The sequence below is a fragment of the Cynoglossus semilaevis genome, chromosome 15, assembly GCF_000523025.1.
Source record: "Cynoglossus semilaevis isolate Cse_v1.0 chromosome 15, Cse_v1.0, whole genome shotgun sequence".
Lineage (NCBI taxonomy): Eukaryota > Metazoa > Chordata > Actinopteri > Pleuronectiformes > Cynoglossidae > Cynoglossus > Cynoglossus semilaevis.
The window spans coordinates 15,617,233-15,622,676 of record NC_024321.1 but is presented as its reverse complement, the minus strand read 5'-3'; positions in this window follow the sequence as shown (position 1 = coordinate 15,622,676).

The window sequence follows — 5,444 nt, the reverse complement described above, 5'->3', positions numbered from 1 at the left end:
CTGGCCAGATTATTTAAGGTCTCATCAAGGTCGACCTGGATCAATGTAGGAGAACCAAACTGCAAAAGGAAACCCTGGAGGATCCTTCAAAAGTAAATAGCGTTATAATAAGTGTTTCCCCGCCCCCGTGTTTGAGCCTCCTGCTCCTCTGAATGCATCTCTCTACCACCACCACCAGATAATTCCCACTCTGGTTTGTCACGTAAGAGCAACAAACTGCAGAATTTATAATGACCAAAATATTTACACATTGCCCAGGGATGAATTGTAATTCTCCCCGTACAAATGTACTAACCGTGAATTGGACGACTCATGTTGCTTTTATTAGGGGTATTAAATTTAATGAGGCATTTAAAATAGGACGTCCCTCAATCAATAACACAGACTTGACGGCAGTTCCCGGGTGTCATGGCGGCCTTGAGGTTAAGCTGCTACTTCCCTGGTTCACATCCGGACTGAGACCTTTGTTGCATGTAATTTCCTGTCAGTTTTCCACTGTCATTTATCCAATAAAGGAATCAAAATGGACATTAGGCTTCAGCTTAAGGCAATTATAGTTACATCACATGGCTTGATGTGAATACTCGTAAACTCCTGTTTCGTCTTCAAAGTCACTGGCCTTACTTCCTGTCAAAGCATTAGTCACTTAACATAGCCTTTAATAAGGTTAGATTTTTTAAAGCCTTTTTTTAATCACTATATAAAATAATAATGACTTATCACATCTAAAGACGCAGAGGGCATTACTACATTAGGGTGTGTGTGTGTGTGTGAGAGAGAGAGATGTGCTGCAGAGTCATGGCCTTTTGGCAAACCCAGACAGTTTTCACATGGGAAGCTGGCCACGGCAGCCTCAATGGGACAAATGACCAAGACAGACAGTGGGCCAGACATTTGAACAGGAGCTGTTCAAGTTGTTCTGTGCATCACACACACAGTCTATACACATCCGGGTTGTGCCCTCAAGACAAGTAGGACAAGTTTTTGCCTCATGGTCGTTTGAGTAGCTGTGAAAAAGAAATAGCTCCTATGTGACTCACAGTATTGGGACTAAAGGTCAAGGGTCACATATTGGTTGTATGGAATACAAAAACATTGGAGTGAGACAGAGAGCATTTCAGGTCAAATTTGACAGTCTTTTTTTGTTTTTGTTTTTTTATAACTCTGAACAACATTTTTGCATTCACATACCGATGGCGGAAATTTGAAAAGCAGGAAGAATAAAAGTTAAAGTGCAGGATCGTTGCCCTTTAAAGTGTAAAAAAAGCATAATTTATGCCAAATTCTGACATGATTTAGGGGGGTGGGGGGGATGCAACATGCTTGAGTTAAAGAAATTCCACACTTTAAGGCCAAGCCAAGTTGCAGTATCTCATGCTCCTAGGGGAGTGAGAGCTGATACATCCCTTGGGGTCGTGGTATTTTATCATCCCCCACAAACAGAATAGTAAGTGTAAAGCAAATCTGTACACGGTGCATCGAGTTTAGCCGCAGAACTAGAGGACTTCAAAGATTTATTTGTATAAATGTCAGGTTAACTGCAGTAGTGTAGCTCCTCTGAGGAATCAAGGCCAAAGACCAGGTTGAAATAATGACTGAGTCAGCACTTTTAAATTCAAAGGAAAGAACTGCAAAGAAGGGGGAGAAAAAAAAGCCAAACATCTATCTGTGGAGCTGCAGCTGCTCAGAGTCTGGAGGGTTCAGTCAACATTAGGAATCATGTTCTGGAAGAAACTGCTCCTGTCTCTCGGTGACAGTAAAAGTAAAACCATTACCACACTGCAGAACGCAGAATAATATCCTACTAGAAGTAATATATTCACTTCAAACTTTTCTTTTTACTTTTGCTCTTTACTTTGAAACCGTTTCATGCACAATGCAACTACTACAAACTTTTACTTATAAAACGTGTTAGGAATGGGTTTAAACCTGTTCTGCCTAAAGCTTCAGGCTCAGAATTTAATCTTAAAAACAATAAAAGGAGTTTTAATTAAGGAGTAGTAATTTTTACATATATTAACTAGAGGCTAGTTTGGTTTCCACTTTGAATTTCTTTAAAAGACGTAATCTCAGCATTGAGAATCATTACAGATTCTTTAAACCTAACTCCACCTTTGGGATTAATTCTGTGGAATGACACAAATCAGATTCAGGAGATCAGTGAATTTATTCTTTAGCTCCAGATTGAAAATGTATTTTATGTAGTTTTTTCTGTGGTGCTAATCCATAAAAAGGTGCTGCAAATGAACATCCTAAAAACATTTGTAATCCCTCCACAAGGTTCAGGGGAAACAATTTACTTTTCACCTATAATATTTACCACCCACATGCTGTTAATCAAATAAGTTTCCAGTTATTCAAGCTTAAGCTTCCAGCTCTTTAAAAACCAATGTCCCTTGAAATGAGCTGTTTCTCATCACTATCATCCTGGGCATTCATCCGTTACCTGGGCTAAAATTGAAAAGCAGCTCTTCACTTTAATTAGGAAAATAGCTTCATAAGCATATTTAACAAGAGAGCAGGGAATACCGACAACTGTTGTTGCTAAGCAAAGGTCCGGAATAGGAGTCATTTTGGTGCCGGAAATTGAAAACACAGTTAGGAGTGAACTGATTAAAGAGAATGCTGGAAGGAAAACTGCTTCACACAGCTGGGTGCATTGAAGGAACAATTTGACATCTTTAAAAACACACTCACAATTAACCCTCTTGCCAAGATGATGATTTGCTCAGTGGCCCCAGCCAGCTGCTAAGGTAATTAGCTTAGCTTAGCATAATAACTGTAAACCCTGAGAGCACAAGATTCCCAGATCTAATAGAAAGAAAGTTAAATAAAAGAAAACTTACCATAGGTCCAGCATTCACCAGTGTGGTGTTTTGTCTGCACAGGACTACAGTTCAAAGCACCTGAAACAATAAAAATTAAAAATTAAAACATTGTGGCGAAGCCTAGGCTAAACTCTGTCACTTGTGGCGAAGCCTAGGCTAAACTCTGTTTATAACAGTTAAAAAGTGCTGATGATCTATTTAATCAATATCAATAAAATGTTAACAAACACAAAAAAAGTTTAGACAGTGTTCGGTTAACCACGAGGGAACACCTAATTGAACAATTAGACTATTAGCAGTAGAACTCAATGTTCATTCAGCGCTGTAGAAAACACAAACACTGCTCAACAGTCTCTGGTTTGGATTTCACTGATTATTCTCTTCATAAGGCCCCGTTTTTACAAGGGAGACATATCTGGACTCAAGGCAAGTGAGTGAACGTACGTGTTTGTTTTGTCTAAAATATGGCTTTGGCTTTGTCTTGATTGAAACATCTAATATCTAATTTTTTTTTCTGCGTTCTCTGTTTGACCTCTGTTTCCTCCCACAGTCCAAAAACAAGATTTTTTTTCCTGCAGGATTAGGGTTAATTGTTCACATTAAATTGACCATTAGGTACGAGTGTGTGTGTGTGTGTGTATACATTTTTGTTTGTCTCTATATGTAGCCCTGTGATGGACTGTTGACGTGTCCAGGCTGAACCCCGCCCTCAACTAATGGCTTCCAGGATCGGTTCCAGCTCCCGCTGCCATCCTTGAAGGGATTAGGCGGCAGAAGATGAATGAACGGTCAAAGCATTGTCCGCCGGTAAACACAACAGAGCGCTACACACTGCACATGTGCATTAAATGGACTCAAGCTTAATTAAATAACTTTCTAATAACCTGTGTCCATCTACTCAACATGAGATAATATCTGTCTAATACCACTAACTGCAACCATGTGCTCTCAGCGTCAGTTATTGCTAAAGATTTGTCACCACGGTTGCTGTAACACACAGTAAAGAGGTCAGCAGTTCACAGCCCGCTTCACCTTCTTAGCCTTATTGTGTGCAGTTTGCACATTCTGCTAACAATAGGCTGTGTGTTGCTGCGGACACTTTTCTCAAAAGTACCAGGCACTAATTTTTATTAGTTTCTGCTGAATTGGTGATAAACACTAACTGTGTCCCTGCCAGTTTGGATTTCTTCATTCCTCCCTCCTGGAACAAAACATAATTCACTAAAGAGATTAATGACTCCAAACAGAAGTGATTTTCATATCTGTGTTTGATCACTGGCAGGAAAACACACCTGTAATGAGCTTGCAGTTGGAGCTGAACCGGGAAAACTGTGCTGCGTGTTTCACAGTTTGGAATTCAGTAAATGCTGCAAATCCATCTCCTGCTCACTTACTCTGAATGAGCCCAGACATATTTTTCATTCACTTACAGAAATACTTCAAGTCCCTGGTCCTCTTCACTGCTGGGGGATCTCATGGTCCACAACAATTCTCAGGAGAAAATATCCTGCTCCACACAGAGGTTTGGCTATGCTCAATGTCAAGAGAGCTATCTGTGTGGCTTTATTTTAGGACTTATTTACAAACTACCATGAAGGGTTTATTTTGTCTCATGCACATTTTCCCCTTAGAACGCCATGTGAAAAGATTCAGAGATTGTCCCGAAGACTCGACAAATCTTTTTTTCACGTTCCACATTGTGTGCAGCCATACTGTAGACCATCGTTCTACAGTATGTAAACCTTGCAAACTGAAGCCAAGTGTTTTTTTTTTCACACTTTATTGGAAAGGAAACAGATCACCTCAGCTCATGATTACTCACATCAGCAAATCCACATTATCTATAGCCAGATATTGACTCTGCTGAGCACACGCAATTGACGCTCACACACTGTGAAGGATCCGAGGAGGCGTGATTTATCACCACAGTAAAATATATGAGCCCATAAAACACTGTCTTCCTTGAGGAAGGATGACTTTGTCCAGAGAGAGGAACATGGCGTTATGTTTAGATATCTAGATGTGAGGAGTCCGTCCAGTCGCCGTCTATACGACATGACAGAACGGCACGGCCACTTTGCATGAGCCACAAATTATACTGCCATAAAGAAGAGTCATTGATGACACAGTAATCAAAATGCACTCAATATGACACACCTTAGAGAAAATTACTGTAAACAAGATGTCAGTCAAACTAAAAATGTAAATGTCAAATTTTTTTATAGCTTCTTAGCTAGCTTTAGCACTGAAGTCGTTGTAATTGTTGCTAATGACATTTGTGAGCCACTCAACATAATGCAACAACAGAGTTAAACGCACACTAATAAAGTGTATTTAATTTAATTGTATAATTGTATTGTGTATTTAATTCACTGTGGTCATGATTAACATAATTGGGACATTAAGCACATAAAAACAGCGTCAGTGAAGCCGTGGGAGAGAGTGTATTTAATTCACTGTGGTCATGATTTTTGATAAGGTGTCTGGAAAAAAATAAACTGCTGATCAATAAATATCCTTTTATTTTACACAAGGGTTGCATGTCACCGCAATGTCAACAAAACGCCACCGGAGCATCACTTATTCTCACTGAAATACAGCTGTGCATCGGCAATG